The sequence below is a fragment of the Petaurus breviceps genome, unplaced genomic scaffold (genome assembly GCF_028583685.1).
Source record: "Petaurus breviceps papuanus isolate PSGF00001 unplaced genomic scaffold, PetGlider_PUasm1.0 76, whole genome shotgun sequence".
NCBI lineage: Eukaryota > Metazoa > Chordata > Mammalia > Diprotodontia > Petauridae > Petaurus > Petaurus breviceps.
In genome coordinates this window covers 20,149,514-20,172,203 of record NW_027186473.1, presented here as the reverse complement: position 1 = coordinate 20,172,203, position 22,690 = coordinate 20,149,514, and positions in this window count along the sequence as shown.

Here is a 22,690-nt window from a genome sequence, read left to right as displayed (position 1 = left end):
TCTGTCTCCCTGTCTCTCTTCCTCTCCCTTACTCCTTCCTTCCATCCCTCCCTCTCTTATTCCTTATTGAACTCTGGACTATATTTCCCAGAAGCCTATGCAGCTTATTCTCTGATTGCCTTTCCTACCTACAGGGTTCTGTCTTTAAAAATCTATTACACATTAAGAATTATTATCCTTTACAAACTGATGTAATAAGGAACTGAAATGGAAGCTCCTTGCTAGCTGTAGGGAAATTGAGTGTTGAAACAGCAAAAGAATCTACTCTGTACCTATGGTCCCATTTCTGAGGTTAGTGAATTGAGCAGTAGAACATTTGAAAAGAAGCTTCTTGAGGGCAAGAACTGTTTCCTTTTTGTCTCTCTATGCCTCAATCCTTGCACAGTTCCTAGCACAATCTAAGTGTTTATGAAATTGAAGGTAGCAATATGATATGATGAAAGAATCCTGGATTTGCAGTCAAAATATCTATATTAAAATTCTAAGTATGATTAAAAAATCACTGAATTTCTTTAGATCTAGGCTTTCTCATTTGTAAAATGAAAAGGTTAGACTAGATTGTCTATGAGAACCTTTCTAACTCTTAATCTATAGTTTTATAATACTATAAGTATACTGAACAATAAGATCAAAACAATGTTCAAATTCCAGATGTGTATGTAGATACATACACATATATGTACATATGTGTGTATATATTTATTTCAAATTTTCATAACAATAATCATCAGCCAGACTGAGTACAATAAAATAGATGAATTTGGGAAATGAACTCAAATAATAACTAGTCCTGGAAATAAGAATTATTACTCTCATCAAAATCATTCATCAAACACCTCCTCAAACTTGACATTAAAAATTATTATATCTTTTGTTCACAGAGATTTAGGCTTCACAATAAAGACCTAAGCAATGGAATAACATTTTTCTATTTATTGTACTTGGGATTTCTGTGGTGTGGGGAAACTCCCATTGGGAGAAACTCCTTCCACTTCGGAAGATCAAAAACTTGTAACAGAGGCTGAGAGAGTTGCCTAGAAGCATAGAAAGGCCTATGGTCACAGCCAATATGTGTCAGAGACAAGACTTGAACTTGGGTATTTCTCCCCAAAAGGGTACCCCCAGTCTACCAGAAGACAAGAAGAAAATCAGTAATATTATTATGTTGTAAATTAGATAATAGAATGATTATTCATATTTCAAAATAACACTTTAGTTTATGAAATGATTTTGTGACAGGGTACAGGCCAACTGGAAGAATCGATCAGATTTTTATCTGAACAATATTTTTTTCTATGTCTTAGAATTAACACTCTAGAAAATTGATCTACACTTTGTACTTTGCTGGAGTCTCATTCTCTATGGGATAGGGGCCTATGGTGTGCTTCTGCTAATACATAGAATGTTCAAGGTATTGTAGCATAGACACAATACATAACTGTAGAGACAGATATATTTGCAGGACTGAGGAACAGTCGATACGTACTGCTAGTGACCTGTCATGTACTGTCACTTTCAGGTGCCTGTGGCCTGTACTTGCAAATTACTTTAAAGGTTGGAGTGCCTGAGAAGGAACATCCACAGAGAAAAAGAATTGTGATAAATAGAATGCCTAGGAGAATTAATCAAAATATTTCTTCAAAGCATGAATTCTACAGGAGCTTTCTATTTAGATTTGGATAACAGCCCACCTCTCATTATTTGCATATGTCAGTTCTTATGGACTGTGTCAAATATATCCATAGAATGTGCAGATTGTATAAATGTACATATTTGGGTTCAAAATGTTCTTTATGTCCTCAGGTAAAAGGGAGAAAGATAGCATCATCTAATCAAAGAAAGAAGCAAGAGCGGTTCAAGGAGAGAATTTTTTTATTGCAAATTTCCAGTGGGAATTAAGCAATTTTCTGTATTATGATAGAATCAGAATATTGTAGATTGAACCTGTAGATACCATCAATGCAGAAGAGTCTCTCTGTGCTCAGTGTGCCTGCTGAATCCTTAACGATACAGCTCCAGTTTGCTTTGCAGTTCACTTTCATCTTCCACCAGAATGGAGCTTCCTTCATATACTGCATATTGGCTATGGCCCTGCAGCTGACACATGTGAATAAGCCCCTGCCAGTTGGGCATTTAAATGCACTGTGCCCTAAATGGTCTTGCAGCATTTAAAGAACCTGAAAGTGTTATGAAATATAGCAATCCCCCTGAAATCTATTGAATATGTATGTGTGTAAACATGCTTATGTATGTATATATACACAGAGGCATAAAAATATACACACAGATATACACATATATGTACATATTCCTAAACATGGGCAGAGAGAATATTTAAAAAGAAATCATTGCAACATCCTTAGAAGGAACTGAATATAGACTCCTAGAGAAAACAAATTGTCACGATAATGACAGCAACTAGAGAAAAGGGTACTTTTATAAATACATAGCATTTTCAAGACAATATTTTTTGCTGATTTGTATATATTCCACAGAATTCTTCTGTTTTCTATCTTCTACATAGAAATTTTGTGAGGAATATTTAGTTATATAACATGTTGATATGCATAAAAATGAAAAAGGAAAAACATGCCATGAATTTGTACTTGGATGCATAAAGAAGGTACATGTGTGTGCCACTATTTTTATGTGCACTTATACAAAAACATCAACATATCCTATTTATGTCAACCAGCAGTCATTAATGTACATAATTGACTATGTGCAAGGTACAGTGATAGATGCTGAGGAAAGAAAGACAAAATTGACACAGTTTGTGGTTCCTTAAGGAATTTATATCTTACTGAGGTGATACAAATATATATGACAAATACAAATCATATATAAAAAAAAATCAAGACAGAAAAAGCACTAACACCTGGGTGGATCATAGTAGCACTGATTTAGAGATAAAAGGAAACTTAGAAAGCTAACTTTTTTTGACAGATGAGGAAACTGAGGTACAAAGAGATTGAATGACTTATGCAAAGCCACACACCTAAGAAATGGAAAACGCATTTTAAAAAAGAGAAAATTTACATCTAACTCAGGTCCCAAAGCTCATTGTTATCAGACTCTCTCCTTATTGGTAGAGACCAATGTCTTGCAACGGTACAAGGGGCAGGGAGGAATTGATGAGAGAGGAGATATATGGTTTCTTTACTCTCTTTGGAATCTTCAATTTCTTTGGATTCTTCTTGCTTCCAGCTTCAAGACAGAAGATGGACAATGACAGTCCCATTCCAGGTTGCTGTAGGGAGAAAAGGACTGGAAAGAAACTAATATGAGAAGAGCTAGCAATTTCTATAATTTTCCTACCCTCCGATTGCTGTACTAGAGAATTCAGGTAATTTCCCTTTGTGTGAGATCTGGGACTCTTTATCTTGGATGAGTTGAGTTTACTCCCTCCCAATGCAAGGACTCCTTCATCTGGTCTGTTATGTATACTCTCTCAGGTTTCTATTTTGCTATAGAAATTCATTTCTTCATTGTGGAACTGATATTTGGTAGAAAGGAAGGCAAGGCTTGACTATAAAGCTTAGAGTTATCCTTAACCCATTAAGAAACAGCAATAAAAAGGTTGTCCTGAGCCTAAAAATCACATCGTTTAGGCTAATAATATTTAAGGGAGTAGACAGATACAATTCTATCCTGGTCCCCTTATTTTCTGAGGACAGCAGAGTGGTTTCCCTTGAGCCTAAGCCTCTTGCTTCCCTTCCTGACAGGAATGAAGATATCCCTTAAAGAAGGATAATGGGAAGAGATGAAAGAAACAAATGAATGAATGAGATGTAAAACAAATATTAATTATATCTATTTGTTAGGTACTGTGATAAGCAAAGAAGATGTACATACAAAGACTCAAGGCAAACAACTTAAATGGTAATGACAGTAGATGATAAAATAAAAGGGAGCTGTAAAGGGGATGTGGTGGCACGTGGTGAAGCTTGTATAACAGCATGATTTGGAAATGGTGACATATTGGACATATGTTATTGAAAAGGGTTCCTGATGGCGAGACCAAGATGGCAGAGAAAAGGCAGGTACTCAACTGAGCACTCCTAAATTTTCCTCCAAAGAACATTAAAATAACATCTCAAAATTAATTCTACAGTGGTAGAACCCACAAAAAGACAGGGCGAAATCATTTTAGGCCCAAGACAACCTAGAAGGTTAACAAAAAAAAAAGTCTATCCTACCAGGATAAGAGTTGAGTATAATCCAATGCAGGAAACATACATACAGAACAAGCCTCAGCAAGCCAACAGTAGGCCTTGAGGGCAACTGAATTAACAACAACAGGTTCTGGAACTCTCAAACCATAGACAGTAAGGAGATATGACAACTAATCAGAAGGAGATTATAGGAGTCCCTTTGCTAGCATTGGGTGCAGGACTCTGTTGCATTCTTTATCAGTTGATTAAGGCCCAAGGCATGGGTCTTATTCCCAGGGCATGGAGTAGCAATAGCACACCAGAGCTTGTAGTCTTAGGGGAGCAGGGATTTTGTTCACAGTTCCAGGGTAAAAAAGATTGGATGTGCTTGCTCAAAGACCAGAGCACATTCAAGAAAGTAGTAAATACACTTCTCCTTAAATCATACCACCTTGGAAGAGCTGAAAAAACGTATAGACCCTCACAACTAACTTGGAAAAGAGGTACACAAAAAAAACTGAATCTGGGGAAAGTGTTTTTATGCCCTGGGAGAAGAGCCCAAGTTGAGCATAAAGTAAAAAGTCAAGAAATGGGATAATGAAAAAAGCAATAACACCAGCAAGATCCTCAACATAGAAAGTTACTATGGGATGATCCAAAAACAAACTCAAAAGACAACAAAGTAAAAACTGCTATATCCAAAGCCTCAAAGGGAAATGTGAATTAATCTCAGGCCCAAAGAGAATTCCTGGAGGAGCTGAAAAAGGATTTTCTTAATAAAATAAGAGAGGTGAGGAAAAAATAAGGGGGGAGGTTGGGGGGAAATGATAGCAGTGCAAGAAAATCATGGAAAAAGGAATTAGTTTGGTAAAGGAGACACAAAAAATAGTGAAGAAAATAACGCTTAAAAACCAAAATAGTACAAATGGTAAACAAAGCATAAAAATTTTCTGAAGAGAAGAATTCCTTAAAAAAACACAACTGGTCAAATGAAAAAGATATACAAAAATTCACTGAAGAAAAGAAAACCTTTTTTTAAAAAGTATTAATTTGGCCAAATGGGAAAGGAGGTACAAAAGCTCATTGAAGAAAATAATTCTTTAAAAAAAATTAGAATCAGGCAAGTGGAAACTGACTCCATGAGACATCAAGGAACAATCAAATAAAATCAAAAGAATGAAATAATAGAAGAAAATGTGAAATATTTCATTTGAAAAACAATTGACCTGGAATGAGGAGAGATAATTTTAGAATTACTGAATTACTTGAAAACCATGATCAGAGCAGCGAGGTGGCACAGTGAATAGAACACCGGCCCTGGAGTCAGGAGGACCTTAGTTCAAATCCAGCCTCAGACACTTGACACACTTACTAGCCATGTGACTTTGGGCAAGTCACTTAACCCCAATTGCCGTACAAAAAGCAAAAAAAAAAAGAAAAGAAAAGAAAAGAAAGTAGTGATCAAAAAAAGAGCCTACACAAAATCTTTCAAGAAATTATCAAGTCAAACTGACCTGATGTTCTAGAACCATAGGGTAAAATAGAAATTGAGAGAATTCACCAATCACCTCCTGAAAGAGATCCCAAAGTGAAAATTCCCAGGAATATTATGGTCAAATTCTAAAGCTCCAAGATTAGCTAATATGACAGAAAAAAGAAACATCAAGTGTTGGATAGCATATGAGAAAACTGAAAGACTAATGCACTGTTGGTGGAGTTGTAAACTGATTGAACTATTCTGGAGAGCAATTTGGAACTGTACCTAAAGGGCTATACATCTCTATATACCTTTTGATCCAGCAATACTACTACTAGATCTGTATTCCAAAGAGATTTAAAAAAAAGAAAAAGGATCTATATGTACAGAAATATTTATAGTAGCTCTTTGTGTAATAACAAAGAATTGGCAATTGAGAGGATGCCCATCAATTGGGGAATGGCAATGGCTAAAGTGGTATATGAATGCTATGGAGTACTATTGTGCTATAAGAAATAACAAGCAAGATAGTTTTAGAAAAACTCAAAAAGATTTACATGAGCTGATGAAAAATGAAGTAAGTAAACCCAGGAGAACATTTTACACAATAGCTATATTGTATGAGGATCAACTATGAATGACTCAGCTATTCTCAGCAATACAATGATCCAAGACAATTCTGAAGGACTTATGACGGAAAATACTATCCATCTCTCCAGAGACAGAACTGATGGAGTCTGAATGCAGATCTAACTGTATTTTCTTTTTTAACTTTCTTTTTCTTTTTTTAATTGGTCTGTGTTTTCTTCTACAACATGACTAATATGGAAATATGTTTTGTATGTCTGCATGTGTATAATCTATATATCAAATTGCTTGCCTTCTCAAAGAGTGGGGAGTGTAGGGAGGAAAGAAGAATATTTGGAACTCAAAATTTTAACAAATAAATATTAAAATTGTTTTTACATACAATTGGCAAAAAATGATATTTAATTATTAAAAATAGAAAAACATCCTTATCAGGTGGTTTTTACATAGGTTCTATTGTGAAACAGTACTTCTCAATGGAGCTACATAAAAGTTCATATTAGTTTGATTCATCTTCTCTAAGGTATTAGTACTTTCCAAGTTGATAATAAACATGTAGACAACAATCCTCTGCAAGGAATAAAGAGGAGATAACAGTATGTAATAAATTCTTTCTGTGAAGATGTGTTACAAGAAAGCAGAGCCTCCTAAACATATTGGAATTTGCAGTGGTAGGAAAAATCCTGGCTTGTAAATAAGTTACTACTCATATCTAATACTACAGCTGTGAAAATTCCTTAGTAACTTTGTTTCATGATAATCTACAAAGCTATCAGTTAATAGATGAATAATTTTCTCAGTATCAATCAAACTATCAGTCACTCAATAAGCATTTATTAAATGTTTATTATATCCTAGGCACAATGTTAAGTACTGTTACTTAACTATCCAATGTTAGGCAAAACAGTCCTTTCCCTCAAGGACTTCATACACACACACAGAGAGACAAGGATGTGTATATATATATATATATACACACACACACACATATATAGTATATTATACACACATATATGTGTATTACATATACATATGTGTTAATAAATGTGAAAAAATGAAAAAAGCAACTCCATATTGAACAGATGGATAGAAAGAGAAAAGTTGTGAAAATATGATTCATAGTCTCTAAGCTTGAGTTAAATAGGCCCTTTATGCCTTTGTATTTGCAGCTCAGTCTCAGAGCTGTCAGTTTGCAGACTATTGTGATCTTGTTAATATCTTTCTACAATTCCCATTTCTTGGCCTTTGACAAAATAAAGTTCTCAGTAATAATCAAGGAGATAGAATTATGCCTTAATCTCTCAATACTACTCTTGGAGTTGTTGTTTTTTTCAGGCAGCCAACTACTTGAGGCTGAAAATGTGGCAATTACTCCATTTGTCTTCTCATGAGACATGGTTGATAAGAGTTCAGATTTTGATATATAAAACTATACTTTTCAAGATTTCTATGTGATTTCATCAGAACTGAAATATTGAACTTAGAGAAATTAAATGGAGAAATGTGTCATACTGTGGAATGAAAAGTTGGGAACATTATATGTATACCGAGTGTTTGTATCAGAAGTTTATTATACTCTCTGATACTGTCTAGGTCTGCAAATGAGTACAATAAATGCTCTTTCTCATTAGGTTATTTTAATTATTTTTTTCAAGAATGCATTACTCTACATGGCAAGATTTTCAAGGCTGAAAAAAATCTAAATATTTGAGGCTTAGCAATAAGTAGGGCTAAAGTATAAGGGAAGGGAAGGAAAGAATCAAGAAAAGCCTTAAAATAAAATTCAGATTAGACACAAGCCCAACAAGAATACCTAAAAAAAAAACCACTAAAGAAAGAGATGGGATGAAAAAAGACCAAAAATATTTTAAAGATGTTATGAAGAAGAATGCTGGAAAATTACAGTCAGTACTGCCTAATACATATATGTATCTAATGGAATTTATGAGTACAAATCTTGCCTCAGACTTTGTGTGACTTTGGACAAATCACTTAACTGTGTTGATCTCACTTCCTCATCTGCAAACTGAACTAGAGGAGGAAATAGAAAACTACTCCATTTTTAAATTTAATTTTGAAAAATTTAATCAGCATCTATACCTACATATACTTGACCTGTTTACTGAAAAAAATGGGAAAATATCATTTCAGAAAATGTTTTTAAGTTTTACTGACAGGCCAAGTTAAAGTATGAGTGATCTTTATCTATACAACTAGTATAATTGTTCCAGTTTTACTTCTTTGTTAAAGTGCTTCATGAAACTTATATAACTATATCGCTGCCATGAAGTACAGTTATGTTGTTAGGTCATCAAATCTAAACCTTTCAGTATTATGCAAATAAAAATATCACCTTACATCTAAGTAGCAGTACTTGAAGAAACATTAAATCTATAGAAAGCTTTCCATGAAACCTAATTAAAGCAGATCATCACAAAATAATTACAGCTGAAACTAGAAAGAAAACAGCAGTAATAAAAAAAGAAAACATGAAATAAACATGTGAACACTTACATTACAAATTATTTTTCAGCATTGGTGACTATGAATCTACCATTTTTAGACACAATCACTAAAGAAAATGAAAATATGAAGCAGAACTGCTGGAATAGATCCATGCACACACACACTGGAGGTGAAACAATTAAGAAAGAAAAAAAGAAAACAACTTTTTGAAGATATCTTAGTGGGAAATAGTTTAAAAAATGTTTAAGATGGCATCACTGGTTTCCCTCTCAAAGAGAAATTCCTAAATCAGGGATTCTTAACTTTTAGTATTGTGGACCCCTTTAGGAATATGGTGAAACCTCTGCATCCCATCTCAGAATAATGTTTTAAATGCTTAAAATAAAATGAATTATCCCCCCAAAAAATTTCTTTGAAGATAATTATTGGAGTATATTTTTAAAGTTCATTGACAAATTAAGAAATCCTGCACTAAATAATTACTGATTCATGCCTATATTCTCATCACTATAAAAGTTAATGTAAATTATTTACACCTTTATTAATGGTATCCATAATGTAAATATTAAAAGGGAATTGGAAAACCTTTTAAAATAATTTTCCATAGCAGAGTACTTCATAGTTCCACAATTAAATGAGCTGTGTAGAAAATGCAATTTCATTCTGTGTTTATTGTTTGCTGATTCAATTTTATCATGCAGAACATTATGCAATGTTAGTATATCTTCTTCTGTAAGATGCCAAGATCATTCAAGATTCCTTGACAAATGCAAAGAGAAAGTTTTGTTCAGTAATCCTTTGATTATCAATATCAACTCAGGCCCAAAACAGGGTGAAAGATGATGAACAAAGATTTCACAACTATTGTGAAGATTATCCTGAACAACATCCAAAAGGAAGATGAATTTTCTACAGACCTGTAGCACCTCTTGTTTCTGGATGGTAATGTGTCAATTGCATTCAAACAGAATGCTTCAAATTACTCTCAATAATTTTATTCTAATAACAACAGTGATGTTTGTGTAGGGTTTATGATTTGAAAAAGCACATAATAGCATTTAATTTGATCCTCTCAAAATATTTTGAGATAAATGCTATATTTTACAAACAAGAGAGTAGAGACTAGAAAAAGTTAAGTGACTTGCTCAGTGTCATATTACTTTTAAGTTTATGACATAGGAATCTCCTCCACTATAAGCCCACTATACCATTATACAATTAATACTCATGAAGCCTACACAAAGTCACTTCTATAATTATTTTACTAATAGATCATAAAGGGGTGCAAAACAATGGGAACTAATTTTTTAAACAGCTTTCCTCCACAGTCCCATCTTCAGTGTATATATCATAGGAGAATTAAGGTGCCAAAGTTTTCAAAAAGTCCATTAGAAGGAATAAAGGAGACTCAAAAAACCACATTAATCGCTATTATGATATTTTTAAAAATATCAGCGCCTTGTCTGTCTTCATTATGAAGTAGCTGCCAGAGAAGTAAAATAGATTTACTGTGAAGGAAAATTAAATAATTCAGAGGAAATTTGAAACATATGAATTGAAAATATTAGTACAAAAGCTCAATTTGTGGCTTATAGACATCTTTGGAATAGTTCTCTGAAATGCACGAACTCAGGGAATAGGAACAGATCATGTTAGACCTACAGAATGTTACATGCAGAGGCCTACAGAATTCTTTTATTGCATTCACCCCGGGCAGGTGTCCAGACAAGTGTTGATACATGTTGATAATCCCAGGACCTAGTAAGTACTTATTAAACACTTCCTTCATTGATATTCTGCAAAAGAGAATGATGGTATACCTAAAAAAGCACCAATAGAAGAGTCCACACACATAGTTTTTAGTCCAGGCCTTGTCACTAAGAGTACTGAGACTTTGCTATTGACTTTCAGCCTTCACCACCATGCTTCAGCTACCTACTCACCCTGTAAGCTCCTTTACCTCCTGGGCTGTTCTCACTTTTGGGCATCTCTGCAACTCTTTTCTCCTGTGGGTGAATTCCTCCTGGAGCCTCAATTTGGAAGAAGGGTCTAGGCTAAGTATCCTTTATCACCTCGTTATGTTTCTGATTCTCCAGGACTTGCCTCCATATCCTTCACAGGCACCCCACCCCACTTTTTAGCTTGCTTTACATTGTGTTATTCTCTATTGGGATTTAAGCTTCTTGAGGGTGGGAGGTGGGGGGGTGTTATTTCTTTGTATTTTTTCTTTATTTTTTTCTTTAGGGCTTATCACAGCATTCAACAACAGTGAGGGCTTAATAAAAGGATGTTAACTTGACCAGTGTGACTTTGAACAAATCAATCAATTTTTTCTGGGTCTCAGTGTTCTCATTTCTGTAATGAGGGATTTGGACTAGATCATCTTAAGGTCTTCTTCCACTTGAAACCTCTTTTGATGCTAGCAAGCAGATTTTCAACATGTGCAGGGCTAAATAAAAAGTTGCAACTAGTCCAAATCAAAACTTTCACATGAGATGACTCATTTTAATTGCCAAAAAGAAAATAGAAAGAAAAGCTATTATCTGAATAATTCTGAGGTTTTTATTTCTAGAAAATGTGTACATACAAATTATGCAAATCTAATTTATTATAAAAATAAAGCTGCTAAAATTGTGCATGCCCCATGAAAAAATGAATTTAAATGTCTATTGATTCTGGATTAGCATGACACAGAATATTGCCTCAGGAGAATCAGGACTAACTGGGTTTGAATTCTACCTTTGACATGTGGGCTATGTATTGCTGGGCAAAAAAACTTAAGTCCTCAGTGTTCTTATGACTAGAAAATGGTGGTGCAGCTGCCAATCTCCATTGATAATGTGAGTTCCTCACACTAATGAAATCACAGGCTCAGTCCCAAATAAATGAATAAGAAGGATTATAACTAGGAGAATCTTAAAATTTATATAGTTATTCTGGAGAATTATTTCAGCACTTAGCATAGTTCCTGCAGGCACATAGTTGGCATTTAAAAAATGTTAGTTGAGTGACCAATTTTAACAAGAAACTAGACAAGGAATGACACTTGTCAACTTTTCCCCAATTAGGTGTATGATTGTGCCACACTCTTTGAATACTAGCTTTCTTAAATATTCTCTTATATAAAATCATTACACTGCATTCTTTAGACATTCTTTAATATTTGCAATCCCTCTCCAAGTAGACATCTCCCCCATATGTTTTAGTTATGCTTCCAGAGCCAATATTTGGAATGTCCGCTCTAACAGTTTCTGTTTCTATGTTCTTTCTGTCAGTTTCAAACACAAACCACAGAGAAGTAAAAGGGGTGAGAAAACTAGCAATTAAAAATACTAATTTTATATTTGCAATCACGATGCACAGTAATGTTGAGTGGGGATGAGATTGGCAAAGGATGTGAGTTTGACAGGGTTTGTTCTGTTCTTTGCCATTCTTCCTAAGCACATGCAGATGGCATTTTAAGAATGGGTACAGTGTTCACTGTGAGGTTTGCCAGCAATGTAGATTTAGAAGGTAGAATAAAGGAAGGCATCAATAAGCATGCTAACGACAGGAAATGGTACAATCAAGAGACAAAACCATAGTGGGGCAAACACAAGTAGCAGTAGTCATGTTCCTCGAGGCTTCAGGCATCCTGTGAACCTGACAGCCACTTAAATATTCACTTATTATAATGTAAATTTCCACTAAGTTGGCCAGGTCTACACAACCAGAGAAAAGGAGACTTGAATAATTTATTGACTGATAGGATAAGTTTGTAAAAGCCTACATAACTAATCTGTATAATTCTGAGCAAATTATTCCCTCTTGTATTATTAGTTGCTAATAATGATCAAATAGTGTTATTATTATTTAACATGAAAGTATGCTCTCCATATTAGTCAAGTTTTAATTTTGGAGGATAGGAATTGAAGACATTGAAGTGATAGTTATTTTATCTGAGTTATCTTGATGACTTGTGTAGTCTATTCTAAAATCATTCATACAGCCCCAGTGAATGAGACTAATCCTTTAGATTACATTATACTAAAAATAATTTAAAGTTGACAGATATTTTAGTTTTTCCTTATCATTCACCATGTTCTTACTATAATTTGTTCCAGATAAAGTAATATATATTTATGTAGTGCAATAGGGTGACACAAATAGAAGTGTTTTTAAAATCTGTATTTCAAAATTGCAACTGCACTTTGTTTGACATTAAAGCATTTCCTGAATGCTATACAGAGTAAAGCAAAATGTTTTGGAAAATAAAGCCTTCTAGTATGTGATCTATACACAAATGTGTAGTGTTTGAACTCTATGGTGGGAAAATCATTGGGATTCTTAGATGTCAATGGATCTAACACAAATGGCAGGCAAGTTTAAACTCCTGCACAAAAGGGCTAAACATGTAATCACTTAGATGCAAGAAAATAGCAATGATGAAAAAAAAAAACACCAAAAAGCTATAAAAATCAGATTTATTGCAGTGATTAGTCTCGTGTACAGAAAAGAGGTATAAACATACTTTCCTTCTTTCAGTAGAAAGGAGGGGACCCACAGATGTGGAATGTTGTATATAATACTACTTTACCTTTTGAGTTATAGTTAATTTATTTTTTGTCACAAGAGACAAATCCATAGTGGTGGTAGGAGAGTACATTGGGAAATTATCCTAATGTTTAAAAAAGCATAATTAAAGTTGTTAAAAAATTAAAATTAAAGTTGAAAAAAATACAAAATAAGGTAAGAATGGGAAAATTAAATTTTGCAATCTTTTCCGACAAGATTTATCATATCTGTCTCACTTCCATTGCTTCCTGTAATCAATGAAAAAAAAAATACAGACTATTCAAATTGTCCTCAAATTCCAAATCAAAAGACATTTTGCAGAAATGCTGCCCCTCTCATTATCATAATACCAAGATTAATTATCAATACCTATTTCAGAGAGAATATTTTAAATTCAAAACTGTTAGTTAATCCTTTGGTGTTCTTGACTCAGTTCCCAAGTGAAGCAATAACTCAAAGTGCCTGGAACACACACAACATTTTTGCTTAGTCTCTGAGCAACATTTAGAATGCCTGGAGAGGGAATAATGTAACCACAAGTTTGACGCCAGCCAAGGTTTTTGTTTCAAAGTATGCTTTGGAAAGGCTTCACCATCCCATCCTGCAGAGTAGGCCGACATCTAATTCTCTTGTAGGAGAACACAAATTCTCCCCCTCTTTGAGCTGAATCAGCCCTAAGATCAGTGGGGCAGAATGTCACAACCTTCTATTTTTCACATATTTCTCTCTAAAGAGTGTCTGCAGTATTTTATAGGTCCTTATTCTTCAGAGCATTTCACTTCATCTGCAGAGCTCCCTGTCTATTTTAAAGATAATTGAGCAGAGCTTACTTTTGAAATCCCAGTGAGAAAAACCACCTGCCTCTACACCATGCCAATCAGACTCATGAAAACTGGAAAGAGGAAAAAGAGTAAAACAGGAGAGTGTTTCTGAATGTTCAGATATTGATGTTTTATGGATAAATGTGAGTTTGCTTAAAAGAAAAGGTAACTACTTCATTTGAAACTTTATCATTATTGGGTTTCCCAATTTACATATAAAACTATTCATTTTCTTTCCAGAAACTGAGTTAATGTTGTTCAGGCTCACAAGGTTTTCTGTGAACAGACTCAAATAGTATGTATATAAACACATATACATATATAGACATATTTGGTTTATATATATATATACACACACATATTTGTTTATGAGTGTACACACATATACATACATATGTGTGTATGTGATATATGTATAGATATATAGTTGTTGCTCAGTCATTCAGTCATGTCTGACTCTTGACTCGTGACCCCGTAGACGATTGCAAATCAATGATGTCCATGGAGATTTTTTACCAAAGATGATGGAGTAGTTTGCTGTTTTCTTCTCCAATGGATTAAGAGATTAAGTATTTTGCCCAGGGTCACACAGTTAGTAAGTGTCTGAGGCCAGATTTGAACTCAGGTCTTCCTGGCTCTAGACCCAGTGCCTTAAGCACTGAGCCACCGAGTTGCTTCATGTATACATATACACAAACATGCATACACACATGTGAATATGCACATATAATTGTATGCATATGTTTTATATATAGATATACATGCATATCTATATATAATATCTATGTCTGTGGGTATCTGTGTGAGTGTGTGAGTGTGTAGCTATGGGAGAGTGGCAGGAAATATCATAAGAGTCTGTGAACTTCAAAGTTTCCAAATGAAAATGAAAGTCAAATTTATAAGTTCTCACTGATTTCCACAAATTTCTTTGAAAGGCCCATTAATTATCTGACAGCCTCATACTCTATTTATAACCCATCTATTGTTCAACTGATTTTTACTAGTCACGTAAAGATTCTATATTCTGCATGATAATACTTTTCTGAACTCAGTAAAGTAATTTGTCTTCATTATAGCCTAGCCATTTGACACTCTTGTTTTCAAAAGGCAAAATCATTTTTCATGGACTTAAGAGCATAAAATAATGTCAGGAGAAACTTATTTGTTAGTCATGGAATTTGAAAACTATAGAAAAAATATTGTCGCAATTTTTTTTCTTTCAAAATTTTCCTATCAATCTGAGTTCAAAGATTTTTTTTTTAAATTTTGTTTTCCATGTGAAATAGGAATATTTTATTGAAAATGGTATATTGAATCTCCCAAGTCTAAGATTAATTAGCACTATACACAGACACACACACACACACACACACACATATATATATATATAATTTAGTGTTAGTTCAGATAGAAAGATAGATAATTATATTTAACAATTTTCTAAGCCCTTTAGTCACATCAGCATTGTAACAGAAGGAGTATAGGTATTATTATTCACATTTTTCAGAGGGAAAAACAAAATCTCAGAGAATTTGAGTGATTTACCAGAAATGACCATGAAATGGTAGAAGCCAAATTGAAATCTAGGTCTTTAGATGCTGGGTGCCATGGATAAAGTTTTCTTTTATTTTCTTTTTTTAGGGGAGAAGACAAGGCAATTGGGATTTAGTGACTTGCCCAAGGTCACAGAGCTACTAAGTGTGTCAAGTGTCTGAGGCCAAATTTGAACTCAGGTCCTCCTAAATCCAGGGCAGGTGCTCTATTCACTGCGCCACCTAACTGCCCTCAAAGCTATCCCAATGGATAAAGTTTTCTAAAGCAAATAATCACCCTTTACATCTTTAATAAAATTAATACAAATTTTTATTCTAAAACTTTATCTGTTCTGTACAGAGGATTATTTAGTTTGCTATTTCAAAGTCATTTCCAAGAAAATTTAACAGGCAAAGCAATTTACCATTAAAGCTGTTTTTTTTCAATTAAATATCTATGTTTGAGTTAGAGAATTATAGAATCCTAGAATTGGGATGAATTTCAGAGATCATTTTAATGGCAACATATCTGAACACAATTTGAAACTGAAGTTGGATTTAAAAAGCAAAAAAAAAATTGTAAATAAAAATTTCAGATTACTATTGAAGTCTCTTTACCAGATTTTCCAAATGCTACACATATCAAAAAATAAAGAATATATTATAGGTACTAGATAAATATTTGTTGAGTAGATGGATGGATGAATGGATGGATGGATGGATGGATGGATGGATGGATGGATGGATGGATGGGTGTGTGGGTGAATGTCTGAAGAGATGAGCAAGTTTACTCTGCATTAGAGTGTTGGTGCAGATCATTTAAAAAGTCTATTATCATTTGTATTCAGCTGACATTTTTTAAGTTAGAGAATAAACATGGAATAGCAGGAAATAGACTAAACTTATGGTCAAGAGCCCCGGGTTTGAGTCACAATTTTCAATATTGACTAGCTAAGTGACCTTGAGCAAATCACCCAAACTTTTAGTTTCATTTCTTTTTAAAGCAATCGGGGTCAAATAACTTGCTGAAGGTTACATGGCCAGTTATTTTTGTGTGGGTGCCGAGTATCTGACGCCAGAACCGATTGCAGGTCTCCCGACTCTGGGGTTGGCGCTCTTACTCACTGCGCCACCTGGCTGCCCAAACTTTTAGATTCTTTATCAGTTAAAAAGGACTTAAGAATAGAATTGTTGGGGAGAAAAGCACTTTGTAAATTGTAAAGCAGTATTGAACTTGATTATTATTCAGTAGAAGTCTTAGAATCATGATTTTCCTCATCAATTTTCCCCTACCCTGTGATGTTCTCCAGATGGAGCAACCAAGTGCCAATTAGACTAGATTTTTTATTGTCTTTTTTTTTTCATCTAAAGCAACCTTCCTATCATCTTAGATCATAAACACAATGGCTTCAAGTGCCAGGTCAGTTACTTAATATAAGAAGAAGAAAAAAGTAAACCTTGCACATGTCATTTTATCTGCTTGACTTTAGTTTGGTCATTTGTAAAATCAAGAAAACAAAACTTCACTATATATCTTGGAAGGATAATAGAAACTCATAGTTACATATAACTTTTGGGTTTACAAAGAACTTTCCATGCAAAAATGCAACTAGATAGGTTGTGCAAATAGTATTGACCCAATTTTGTGAATGAGGAAACTGAGCCTCATTAATAACCACGTTGTGAAAAAAGAGGTATTTTTCCTGAAATCACAAAGCTAATAAATATCAGAACCAGCAGTCAAGTCTAGTACTCTTCCTACTCCTAGTCTTGACTACTATAGTATACTGTCTTAACCTTTTGTGGAAATTAACAGAGAAAATAGATATATAATACTATGTAACCACTAAGCAATTTATTAATAGTATGCCTGACATTATTGGGTTTTTTTGGGAGGGGTTGTTGGTTTTTCTTGGAGGGGGGTGGTAAGGCAATTGGGGTTAAGTGACTTGCCCAAGGTCACATAGCTAGTAAGTGTGAAAACGTGTCTGAGGCTGCATTTGAACTCAGGTCTTACTGACTCCAGGGCAGGTGCTCTACTCACTGTGCTACCTAGCTGCAGTTACATTATTATTTAACATTAACTGAATATTATTCAAAATTGTGGTATTTGATCTTTGTAAAAATTAAGTTATGCTCCCAGAATATCAAGGTCACAATAACTATCTGATAGAAGATGACTTTAAACAGGTAATTTAAAAATATTTCCTTCCGAAATATAGAAAAAACTTTATATGTTGTCGGAAACAAATAAGACAAATTAATATCAAATCACTGCTTCTTAGTGGACTAATGCAAAGAACAACGGTCACATGTATGTGCGTGTGTGTGCACACATGCACATACAATGTATGTATATGAAAAAAATTGCAATATATGCCCCTGTTGCTCCTATATATAGACACTATATATTTCCAGTAGCCAAAAAGAAGGTGATGTTTTAGAGTAAAAACTGGATTTTGTTAATTTGCTTATCTAAGAATAGTTTATTATTGGGTAACATAGCATCTCAAATAATATCACCCTTCATATAGGTAGTAATGAAATTTACTCTCTGAATTAACAGATTGATTCTAAGTTTCCATTACTCAGGAAAGTTTAGGTTATGAGAAATAATTTGTCTTACTACTAAGTGAAAGTCTCCTTTTTTATTTTTCAAATGCTTTATTAACTTCTGATTTACATCATTCATTTCTGCCAGATTTTGAGTTAGAAATTTTCTCCCCATTTTTCCCCCTACCCACCGCCCCAAAATAGCAATCCCACAGGATATTCCCCCCTCCAATCTGCTCTCTCCCATATCTTCTCCCATACCCCCTTCGATTTTTCCAGTAGGGCATGGTGGATCTCTATGGCCGGTGTCTGTATATCTTATTTTCCAATTACATGTAAAATAGTATTAATATTAGTGTATATATACATATATATATGTATACATATACATACATATATATGTATGTATATATTTTAACATTTGATTTTAAAACTTTGAATTCCAGATTCATTCCCTTCCTCCCTAATCACCCACACTGACATGAAGATAAGCAGTTCAGTATAAGTTGTACATGTGTAGCTAAAGCAAAACATTAACATAGTAGATATATTGTAAAAGACTGACTATATTTCCCTCCCTACTATCCCACTTCCCACTTGTTCTATTCTCTACTTTGATCCCGTCCCTTTTCAAAAGTGGGTGCTTCCAATTTCCCTCCCCCCTCAGCCTGTCCTCCCTTCCATCATCCACCCTCTCACTCCCTTCCCCCCTACTCACCTGTAGGATGAGATACCCTATTTAGTGTGTTTCATTCCCTCCCTGAGCCAAATCCAATGGGAATAAGGTTGACCCATTCCCTTTTGCCTTCCTTTTCTTCCCTTTCATTGTAACCATTTTCCCTTGCCTCTTCTATATGAGATAGTTTACCCCATTTTGACTCTTCCCATCTCCTCTTATTATATTCTGCTCTCACCTCTTAATTTCACATTTTAAATATCATCCATTCCTATTAAATTGGTCCTGTGCTCTCTATCTATCTATCTATCTATCTATACTTATAAACAAAAATACACACATATATGTATGTATTCATACGTACATATACCCTCTGATATATATATATATACATATATATATATATATATATATATATTTCCTTCAACTATTTTCATACTGACAAAAGTTTCATCAGTTACAATTATCATTTTTCCATGTAGTAATGTAAATAGTTCAACTTTGATAAGTTCCCTATGATTTCTTTTCCCTGTTTACCTTCTCATGCTTCTCTTGCTTCTTGTATCTGAATGTAAAATTTTCTATTCAACACTTTTTTTTTCATCAAGAATGTTTGAAAGTCCTCTATTTCATTGAATGACTATATTTTCCCCTGAAACATGATACTCAGTTTTGCTGAGTAGGTGATTCTCGGTTTTAATTCTATCTCCTTTGCCCTCTGGAATATCATATTGCAAATCCTTCCATCCCTCAATGTAGAAGCTGCTAGATCCTGAGTCTTCTTGACTATGTTTCCACAATTTTCAAATTGTTTCTTCCTGGCTGCTTGTAATATTCTCTCCTTGATCTGGGAATTACAGAACCTAGCTATAATATTCCTAAGAGTTTTCTTTTCGGGATCTTTTTCAGGAGGTGATCAGTGGATTCTTTCAACCTCTATTTTGCCCTCTGGTTCTAAAACATCAGGGCAATTTTCCTTGAGAATTTCTTGGAGGATGATTTCTAGGTTCTTTCTTTGATCATAGCTTTCTGTAAGTCCAATAATTTTTAAATTGTCTCTCCTGGATCTATTTTCCAGGTCAGTAGCTTTCCCCATGAGATATTTCACATTGCCTTCTATTCTTTCATTTGTTTGGATCTGTTTAAAAGCATCTTGATTTCTTATAAAATTATTAGCTTCCATTTGCTCCAATCTGATTCTGAAGCAATGATTCTCTTCAGTGAGCTTTTGAGATTATTTTTCCATCTGGCAAATTCAGCTTTTTAAGGCATTCTTCTCCTCATTGCCTTTTTGATCCTCTTTTGCCATTTGAGTTAGTCTATTTTTTTAAGTTGTGATTTTCCTCAGTCAGGCTGTTGACTCTCATTTTGTAATTTTCTTGCACTGTTCTCATTTCTCTTCCCAATTTTTCCTCCATTTCTCTTATCTGCTTCTTAAGGTCCTGTATGGCCTGTAACCAGCTCATATTTTCCTGAAGCTTTTGGTGCAGGAGTTCTGACTTCACTGTCTTCTTCCTATTCCATGCTTTGATCCTTTCTGTCCCCAAAATAGAAGTCTAATGTTGGATTCTTCTGTTTGCTTTGCTTCCTTTCCCTGGTCATGTTGGCACTCAATTACCTGACTTTTGGGCTTTTTGCCACAGTAGGACTCTGCTACCAGACAGGGGATCTTCATACTAAATGCTGGGGTTTTCTCAGCTGCTGGAGGTATTATTTGGGTTCCCTCTCTGAAGCCTCCACATGCTCTGGCAAGTTGGTCACCCTCCCCAGGACCTCCACCCTAGACCGCAATCCAGATCCAAGCAGGTTAAAGCAAGAGCAATTATACCTCAGACGGGTAACTTGGTCCCCCTATACTCCGAAGGCCAGGAGCTGAAGCTGCCACATCCTGGCACTGCGCTGCAGCCCTTCTCCCTCCAGGGGATAAAGGCTGATGCACTCCCACTTACTGGGTCCCAAAGTCCTCACTGTACTGACCTCTAACTTTGTCCTTAGCATCTATGTGTTGATAATTCTGGACCACCACAACTGCTGGTGATCTGGAGTCCCTCCAGACCATGGCTGGTCAGGCCTGCCCTGGGGCTAAAACCTTGAGTGGAGCTGGGCTGGGCTCCCAGAGCTCTGTGCTGGCAGATTCCTGCTGATGTGCCAGGCTGTCCTCAGTGGGAGGTTAGCTTATCTGTGTCATTTTGTGGTTTCTCTAGCTCCAAAGTTTGTTCAGAGTTCCCTTTTATTAAAAGTCTACTTTTAAAATATAAAAGTATTATTACTGTGAGTGGCTTGTTGTATAAATAGAAACACATCACTGGAGACTTAGAACTAAAGTAGTGAGTTGGGTGATTATATTTCTCCTTAGTAAGATTTCCCTTTGCATCCTGGGAAAGTCTGATTGTAACCATATGGTAGTGGTCTATCTCTGATTTTCATTTCTGTATTTTATTAAAATGAGAAAATGAGGCATCATGGGAAAAACGTACTTTTTTTTGATTTTTTTTTTTTTGGAGGGCAATTGGGATTGAGTGACTTGCCCAAGGTAACATGGCTAGTTTTTGTGTTAAGTGTCTGAGGCCGGATTTGAACTCAGGTCCTCCTGACTCCAGGGTCAGTGCTCTACTCACTGTGCCACCTAGCTGCCCAAAAAGAGTACTTTTTAAAAGAAGAACCTAGGTTCAAATCTCACATTTGACATACTGTGTGTGACATTGGTCAAATCCCATAACTTCTCAAGGACTCTATTTCTCAATATTTAAAAGGAGGGGTGGCATCAGATTGGTTAGATTGAGAAAAGGAAAATAACAAATTACAGAGGGGCTGTGGGAAAACAGATACTTTAAAGTACGGTTGCTGGAGTTGTGAATTAATTCAACCATTCTAGAAAAAAATTTGGAACTAAGCCAAAAAAAACCCACACACACATTAAACTATGTATTTCTTTTGACCCAGAAATAGTATTAATGGGTCTCTACTCCAGTTAGGTGACTTAGTGGATAGAGTACTGGACCTGGAATTAGGAAGGTCTGAGTTCAAATTTTACCTCAGACACTTACTAAGTATGTGACCTGGGTAAGTCACTTATCATTTGCCTCATTTTCTTCAACTGTTAAGATGGGTATAATAACAACAACTACTTTGTAGGGTTGTTATGAGGATTAAATATGATCTTCTTTATTAAAGCACTTAGCACAAATATTTATTAAAGCACTTAATACAAATAAATGGAAATGAGAATTCATAAAGCACCTAGCATATAGTAGGAGCTGTATGAATTCTCATTTCCTTTTATTTTCCTTCTCCTTTCCCAAAGACATCAAAGAAAGAGGAAAAAAACTTAGATTTATAGAAATATTTATAGTATTTCTCTTTGTGATACCAAAGAATTAGAAACTAAGGAAATTTCCATCTGACATCTGGCCAAAAAATTATGATATATGATGATGATAACATTCTATTATACTGTAAGAAATGATGAAAGGGATGGTTTCATAAAAAAAAACTGGGAAGACTTGCATAAATTTGTGTGAAGTGAAGAAAACTAGGATAAAAATTTATACAATAACAGCAATATGGCAACTAAATATAAGCAACTTTGTAAGACTTAGGAACTCTGATCAATATAATGACCAAAGACAATGCCATGATGGAATACTAATGATGTAAAATGCAATTAACTGAAGATAAGAGGGCTGATAGACTGAAAGTGAAAAAGGAAATATTTTTTTTTCTCTTTTTTGAACATAGATTATGCAAGGATTTGTTTTGCATGACTCTACACGTCTGAAATGTGTAGAGTTTTCCTTGCCTTCTCAAATGGTGGCAGTGGGAAGATGGAGGAAGAGAATTCAAAACTGAACATGAAATAAAATTGAGTT